We start from the raw sequence: 8,611 nt of genomic DNA on the forward strand, positions 1-8,611 counted from the left end.
GAGGAGGGGCTGAGCCATTTTAGAAAGATGACAAGGTAACCCTTGATTGGAGTCCTGAGGAACATGAAGCTGTTGGCCAGAAGGAGAGAAGAAATGGTGCTCCAGGAAGAGGGGCCAGCAAGACAAAGCTTTGGGGGCACAGGACCTGTGGCTCCTGTAGAAATTCTGTGCTCTAGGGTGGCAGTGGGAGGAGTGTGAGGGGTGGAAGATCAGAGGAAAGGCAGGATATTGGTAACTGGACCTGATTTAAAACATGCCCAAAATGTTATCTTGTCCCTAAGCAAGTCCATTTTTTATCCCTCTAATTATAAATGAGGAGAGGGAAGCCACTGAAAGCATTTTCCTTTTTAACCAGGTTCGCAATGAAAGGACACAGATGGCTCATGACTTAGGGAGGATTGTGTATCAGGTCTGGAAGGTCTCCAAAGAGGGCTCTTCCAGAAGGCTGCAAAGCACCACCAGCATGCTCTCTGCTTCTGTCTCATCCCCTGCCCCATTTGCTTTCTCATTTGTTCTGTGTCCAATCGCTGTCCCCACACCTCATCAATTTCCCTGGCTCACTGAGAATGGTCCACTTACTTCCCGCGGAGACCCCCAGTGCCGGTGCTGACATCAGAGAGCTTGACTCTATTTGTCCTGATAATCTGGGGACAGATAAAGGCCATTAACGCCTTGCTTAATTATGAATACCCAAAGCAGGCCTACTTGTCATAGACCGGCAGAGCTGGGAAGAGACACATGGTGATCCAGGCTCCATCCTATTTTATTTCTTTTTTTTAAATGAATTAATATGTGAAAGCTCTTAGAACTGGGCCTAGCACGTAGCAAGTGTTTAGAAAATGTTTTCCATTATTGTTATCAGTGCTGTCACATTTATAGGTGGAGAAGTAGAGGCCCAGCAAGGATTGGGGGCTTGCCCAGTTACACAGCAAGTGACAGGCTACAGTGGCACTGGGTCCAGGCCAGGACTATTTCCAAAGCCTCTTGCTACCCTGGGAGGGCTCCCCAGGCTTCCTTTACACCTGGCAACTGACATTTTGAACCCCTGTCTAGGGTCAGTTTTAAGAAAAGGCAAGCAGGAAGCTTCTTATCTGAAGGAATGAATGACAAGTTCTATCCTTCTTCATAAAAAAAGAATCTCTGATTTGATCTCATCCCTTAGTAGCACTGTACTATAGATATCTCCATTTTCTGGATGAAAAAACTGAGTATATACATGCCGTACCTAGAAGCCTGGTTTTAGAAAGTGGTCAATACATTTTACTTCCCATGGGTGGGCACACACCTCTGATGAGTGGAAATGTCACACTGACATTTTTCCCCCACCCAACGTCAGTCTTTCATCCCTTCCACAGTGAAAAATGAGAAATAATGACCAGGAGAGGGAGATAAACCCCAGCTGGGTGGGGCTCACAGGGGGTCAAAGCTGGAAGATGAATGGGATGAAGGGTGGTCAGCTGTTGGGTCAGATGAGAGTGCCTTGGGCAGAGGGAGAGCACCCATTTGTCTTGTCCTTGGACATTGATAGTAAACTCATCCCTGCGCCTGACTTTAGAAAGTGTCTATACTATCTGCTGCTGAGAAGAATGTCCAGATAGAATCCAGGCATGCTGACTAAGGATTTCTGTACCAGTCTGAGAAAGGTGGGTTGGGGCTTGGGTCATCAGGACATCTTCAGACAGGAGAAGAGAGGCAGAGAGTTGAAAATCAGCAAGACACTTGCTTAGGGAATGGCTCCCATGACTGTAATGCTAGGCCCAGGATCCTTTCCAAGATTTGCTAATTTGAAGGGAAGTAAAAGGCAGTCAGTGCTATTTTACCAAGGGGAAGCAGCTCACATAAGGGCATAACATAGTACACTGGTTAAGGACTCTGTTTCTGTAGCCAGGGTTCAAATCCCATCCCCCCCACTAATTCTGTGATCCCTAGCAAGTTACTTAATCTTTTTGGTGCTTAGTTTCCGCTTGTCTAAAATGGGGGAATGAATGTTGCTGTTTCTTGCCTCCAAGAGTGGATGTGAGCATTTGAATTTGGCATACATAGAGTGCTCAGAACACTGCCTGCACACAGTAAGCCCCATGTAAATGTTGCAGTTATGATTGCTGTTATTTAATACCTGCTATGCATCAGGTCCTCTGCCAGCATCAGTCTTCCATTAAATCCTCAGAGCTGACTCTCATGATGAATAAGTGAGTGGAGATGAGATGTGAACCCTGACTATTTAGCTTCAAAGACGGGGCTTCCCTTGGGCCAGGCTGACTCCAAAATTCTTTTAGTTCCCATCTGAAATCTCTCTCTTCCTTGAAATGTCCCCCACTTTTCTCTGTTGGATAAGACCATGGGGTGAGCAATGAGATTGTAGCCATGCAGTGTGCAATGACAAAGCACAAAGTTATCCGCCTTGTTTCTGAGGACAGCATTTGTTGCATGTTAAATGGCCTTTAGGCACACAACTATGGGGCCAGGGTTCCTGATTTACTTCCTGTCTTGTTTTTGGCAGCCTTATAGCTGTAGGCAGTTCACACCACCTCTGTGAGCCTCCTTTTCCTCCTCCTCTGACGTCACAGCATTTTGGCTGGTTGGGCAGATCATGAAGGGACTTTGACAACCAGGAGAACTGCTCATAGATGGAGTTTTGCAAAGATTGGAAGAGGCAGCCTCTGCTATTGCCATTCTAATATCTTCTTCTATAACAAAAAACACAAAGATACCAAACAACATTATAAAAGAAGATGTATTCAAAGCAAAGTGATGATCATCCCTTCTTCCCATCCTAATGGCTCATATCTAGGACTGTACATGTCATGGCTTTTGAAGCCTAATCGACCCTCTGACAAGGTGCTCTGGTCACAGGTTCCAGCCTTGCTGCTACCTCTGACCAAGTGCAGACCAGGCTCCTCGGGGAGGACCACATCTCTATTGCTCAGACTGCCTGACACAGCCTTGCTTGAGGTTCTGTCTGAAAGAAAGAGGCAAATGGTTCTTCCCTTCTCCTGAATGCCTGGCATTCCCTAGTTGCCTGGCTTTTCCCATCAGCTGGCTGGCAGGGCCCTCCAGGTGTCCCGTCCTTGTTCTATGCTTAGCTCAGGCTCAGGATAAAGGTCACATGTCTGTGGAACAGTCCTTCTCTCCTCTGTGTGCTCTCAGCTTTTGGCACAGAGCTTTCTACCTATGCAGGCCCAGAGCTCCAGAGGCCCTGAGTGCCAGAAGCCTAGTTCTCTGGGATTAGCATTATGTCCTAGGCATAAATGGATGAGAGAGCCCACTGACCTAAGCAGCTCAAACCCCGAGACTGGATCTAATGATGATCCAGATAATCCAATGCCCAGCTTAAAGTCTGGCACACAACAAGTGCTTGTAATGAAAGAATTAGTGAGTAAAAGAGTGATCCCTGGCTTTGAGCTCCCTCTAAGGGTACCCCAGGTGCTTGTTCTTCCCTCAGTCACAATGCTGACCCCGCTTTATGAATGGTCTCCTCTCCTTTGATTGTGCATACCAGGGCCAGTCTTGTGTCTTATTTTAGTGTCTTTAGCACCTAGAATAGTATCTAGCCCATAGTACACAAACGTTTAGGTATGAACAGATGGCTGGGTTCTACACTGTATCATTCACTTATGACTTCGAACTGGAAGAGCAAAATTATGGAGCCTATGGTTGTGATTTCAACCTAAGTCACGCTCCTCCCTGCTGTGCATGGTCTAGCAAGCATGAAGAGAATATTATGGGAAAAGCAGATTGGGAGTCATTTGCAGACCTGTCAGCAGCAATGGCTGCAGATACAGCCTTCAGAAGACGGATCAGATCTTTAGAAGACAGAACAAAAACACATGGGCCTGGAATAAAAATTGTTTTCTTGCTCAACTTACCGCTTGCCCAGAATTGGTTCATCTCTTAGGTGGCTGTAAAAGTCCCTCCTCACTGAAAGAGAATGTATTAATTGGGACCCATTCAAGGTTAAGTAGAGCAAAATGTTTCCTAAAGATTTCCTCATTTTACAGAAGAGGGCATTAAGTGTCAGGGTTAAGTAAATTGCTCAAGGCCACCCAACTAATCAGTAATTGTATTTCTAGCTACAGTATATTGAGCAGTACTATGTATTAGCCACTAATATAAGTGCTTTTCATCCATTACCATATTTGATCCTGGGTAAAATAACTTTATGGATTGGGTTTTATTATCTCCATTTGACCGAGGTAGAAACTGAGGCTCAGAGAGATGAAGTAACTTGCCCCGTGCTACCTCATTAGATACTGTCAGAACTGGGACCCATGTCTAAATCTGACAGACTTGGGAGCCTGTGATTCTCAGCCAACAGAATGTATACTTTGGACTCTCCTCTGACACTTGAAAAATAGGCCCATGCCAGAGCCCCACCCTAGGCCAGCTGAATCAGAACCTCTGGATTCTAAAAAAACTCCCTATGTGATTCCAATGTGCCTTCCTGCTTCAGAATGTTAGCATAAACTACTCACCCCTCTGAGCCCCAGGTTTTCTTATCTGAAAAATGGGGGCCACAGGGATCCGGAGATCTTTGTGGGATCTAAAGGACTGCCTGTGTGTGAAAGGGCGCAGCACAGTGCTCACTTGCAGGGGTGCTCAGTAATTGCTGACTTCCTTGTCTCAGCAACCAAGGAGCGCCTGGGGGTCTTTGGGTCTCCTGTGTCTGCACATGACCCCACTTTGCCAAAGACCCAGAACACTGTTTTCTGGGCTTTGGAGTTCAGTTTCCTGATTGTTTGTTATTATTCTTAATAAAATTCAGGAGAAGACCACGAGTGGGCCAGACATCTGTGAGAAATCTGCTGGGTTTTTACAGGAAAGACTGCCCAAATTCACTGTATTCTATATTTCTTGTTTTTCTTTCCAGCTACAACATAGCCAGGAAAATATCTTGCTTCAACTGAAAGAAAACAGCCCATTAGTCTCTGGTGAAAGTCGATTTAGGGAAAATGAGTGTCATATAGCAGAGTGCTAGGACACTTGAAGCCCTCTTTTTAAAACACTCATTCATCTGAAAGGGAAAGGGGTTTTTACTACAAACCTTCCACATAGCAGGACCTCCCACACAGAGGTATGAGGAATATTATCATCTATGTTACAGATGAGAAAACTGAGGCTCAGAAAGGTGACATGGCATCACCATGACCAAGACCCTCACATCTAGTTTGCCTGGCTTTGGAAGCCTAAAGCCTTCTTTATGCCACAACTGTCTGCTTGGGTCTTCTATTTTCTTCCATTATTTTCCAATAACTTTAATTTCATGATAAAAGCAATAAAATTTTAAAAGATTGTTCAAAAAAAAAAAAACCCAGCAATCTTTCAAAATGTAGCATTCTTGCTATGCTCAGAATCCATAGCACCTAGTATCCCTGATGCTAGTAGATGTGTGATAAATGATTGATGATTGAATGTACAAATGAGTGAATCCACAGCTTACCTACCAGGGCATCCCTTTCTTCCTCAACACTCACCTGGGATTGTGCCCATTTTTGCTTCAACTTCAGACTTTTTCCCATTGCACTGGGGCTGTTCTCCTGGGACCTTTTTTGCATTGTGGGGAAGTCCGCATTCTGGGGCTTATTCATTTTGTGCTTAGCTTGCCTTAGGAATACACAAACTCCTCAGTTCTCTTTCTGATACTCACAGAGTGAGTCCTTGTCTTCTCTGGATTTCTGTTCCATCATAATAAATCATTATCAAATATATGCTCCTGTTTTATTTTTAATATGTCAAGTAATAATAATGGTAATAATAGATAAAATTTGTAGGGCTTCCTTTGTCCCAGTGCTCTGTTGAGCATTTCACATATTGAATAGTATGCCCCAAAAAGTTGAAATTCAAAATGCCTGGTAACTATGAATATGACTGTATTTGGGTCATATTCATAGGGTCTCTGCAGGTATAATTAAGTTAAGGACCTTGAGATGAAATCATCCTAGATTTAGAGTGGAACCTAAATCCAATGACTAGTACTCCTAGAAAGACAGAGAGATTTAATACAGGGAAGAAGATACGAAGATGGAGGCAGAGACTGCAGTGATGAATCTACAAACCAGCAAATGCCAAGGACTGCTGGCAACATCAGAAGCTGCAAGAGAAACATGGGATGCATTCTCCCCAGACCCTGCAGAAGAAACCAATCTTGCCAACAACTTGATCTTGAACCCTTGGCTTCAGAACCGTGAGAGGCTAAATTTCTGTTGTTTTAACCCAGCTAGTTTTTGGTCATTTGCTATGGCACTGTTTATTTCCCAGGAAATACACACACCTATAATCCAGGAGTTACTTTTTATTGAGATAAGAAAACTGAGGCTGGGAAAAGGTTTATGACTTTGCCTAAGGTCACAAAATCAGCAAATGCTTCTAACACAGTTCCAGGCTGGCTTCCTAGACATGCGACCTGTGCAGCTATATGGGGTCCTGAACTCAGCAGAGCCTCTGATTGGCTTGAGGCTCTGCTGTTGTCTTCTGGAAATTTTAGTCTTTCCTTTTTTTAACAAGGGGCCTTTATTATTATTTTGCACTGGGCCTCACAATTATATAGCTTGTTCTGACCGGGTGTCTCTGCCAAACCTCTGCTTTTTCATTCATCATTTGCAGTACAAAAAGCCCACACATATCCTTGATCTCCATTCATCCCCACAGCCACAGCCTTCTAACCTGTCTCTCCATGTGACAGACTGAAAAATGGGCCCCTAAAGGTGATCATGTCCTAATCCCCAGAACTTGTGACCTGACATGGTAAGGGGGTTTTGCAGCTATGATTAAGGGGTCCTAAGATGGGAAGATTATGCTGGATGACCTGGTGGCCAGATGGACTCATAACAGTCCTTATAATAGGGATACAAGAGGAGTTAGAGTCAGAGGAGATGGTGATAGAATGAAAGAAGTAGGGATAGAAGCCATATGCTTTGCAGATGAAGAAAGGGGTTGCCAACCAAGACATACACGTAACTATGGGAGCTGAGAAAGGTGTATGGAAGTAGATTTACCCCTTAGAGCCTTTGGAGGGAACCGGCCCTGCTGACACCTTGACTTTAGCCCAGTGAAACTGAGTTTGGAGTTCTGACCTCCAGAATTGTAAGAGAACAAATCTGTGTGTTAAGCCATTAACTTTGTGATGATTTGTTACAGCAGCCACAGGAGACTAATACACTACTTCCCTCTTACTCTTACCTTACTCATAAAAAGACTCCCTCATACTGTTACTTTTCAATCTGTGGAAGTACTGGAGGAGATAAATAGAACTTTAGTTTAACAGAAAAACATTTACGTAACATTCATATAAAATTGTAAAAAAAAAAAAAAATCACAGGTTTTCAAAGGCAAGATTTTCTTTTGTGACGTTCATTTATTATGCAGGGGAAAAAACTAGCATTTATATTTATATAATCAAAATAATTAATGTGATGTAATAATGACTAGTTTAGAAACATAAAGAACATTTTAAAAGTGTATCTTTTGAAAAGGTCTTTATACTTCTGCTGTAATCTTTCCTTATTCTGAAATGACATTTGTGTTATTTAATGGTTAGATTTCTCCTTAATACCTAAAAAGTTAAACATGAAAATATTGTTTTAAACATAAATTTCATATACATTTCTTTTAGGAAAAAAAAATGAAAGATGATTGTTTAATCATCAAAAATTTTACAACTCCAAACCAAAATAAAAATCAAACCAGAAACCAAAGTCCACTTCCCTTCACTGGACTTTCCAGGTTACATGTCACTTAGCCTTTGCTCAATGTCCCTCCCACATCTGCCACCAGTCCACCACCCTACTCCATGCAACGAAGTGCAGCTGAAAAAGCATAAATTTCAGATGAAATTCTGTTCTAACACTTCCTGCTTGTGTAAGTTTGGGCAAGTCACTTAATTTGTCTGGGTCATATTATGTCCATTTCAGAACTGAGGAAATTAATCCCTAAGGCTGGGTCATAGAGGAAATGAACCACGCCTGGCATGATGCTCTGTGCATTGCAGGTGTCGGGGATGATGCTGTCACATAGGAACTGCTGTCTCCCTTCTTCTTCCAGGTAGCAGTAAACATGTTCAAGATTCACTGCCCAGGGGGCATGATTGTTAGGGCAGAAACAGTGATTTTCAAAGTTCATTTTAGGATTTTCAAAGTAGGTAGTTTGACGCTCCGGGCAGTAAGCAGTTGTCCAAAAGACAGAGCTCGGAATGCCTCAGGCCATGAAGTTTATGCCTTAAACAGCTGAAGACCCAGGGATGATGCCTATTTTCACGCATAAGAAGGGCTTCTTTCTTTCTGAGCTGGCAGAAAGATAGAAAAGTTGTTATAGCAGCAATAAAAAACGGAGTCTCTAGTACAAGTGTCACCTCTTCCCTGTGGGGGTAGGAGGCGGAGGGTGAAGGAATCCCTAGATGGACTTGACTCTGGCACCCAAAAAAGAAGGAGCCTCTGCCCAACATCTGGTGCAGTGAGCCCCACAATGTTCTTATCCCACTTTGCTAGATGATGGATTGAAGGTGGCCATAGGAGATGAATAATAGGATATTTGCTCAGCTTCTTTAACTGAGCAAATAACAGTGGGTTGAATGTGATAGAATGCTTATTTCACATAAAAGTTTAGACTGGCAGGTGGT

General features: G+C 43.3%; 1 long non-coding RNA gene across 11 annotated transcripts in view; it reads left to right on the plus strand.

Annotated features, from left to right (window-relative positions):
• Window positions 1–7,359, plus strand: part of LOC118142950 (uncharacterized) — a 99,959-nt gene extending 92,600 nt beyond the window's left edge. For 4 of the 11 annotated variants that reach the window (XR_013520481.1, XR_013520480.1, XR_013520482.1 and 1 more), the window contains one exon: window positions 4,868–7,359. This is a non-coding gene — a long non-coding RNA (uncharacterized LOC118142950). The other 7 variants (XR_013520478.1, XR_013520483.1, XR_013520476.1 and 4 more) reach the window with 6 other exon arrangements.
• The last annotated feature ends 1,252 nt before the right edge of the window (window positions 7,360–8,611 follow it).

Source organism: Callithrix jacchus, chromosome 7, assembly GCF_049354715.1.
Source record: "Callithrix jacchus isolate 240 chromosome 7, calJac240_pri, whole genome shotgun sequence".
NCBI lineage: Eukaryota > Metazoa > Chordata > Mammalia > Primates > Cebidae > Callithrix > Callithrix jacchus.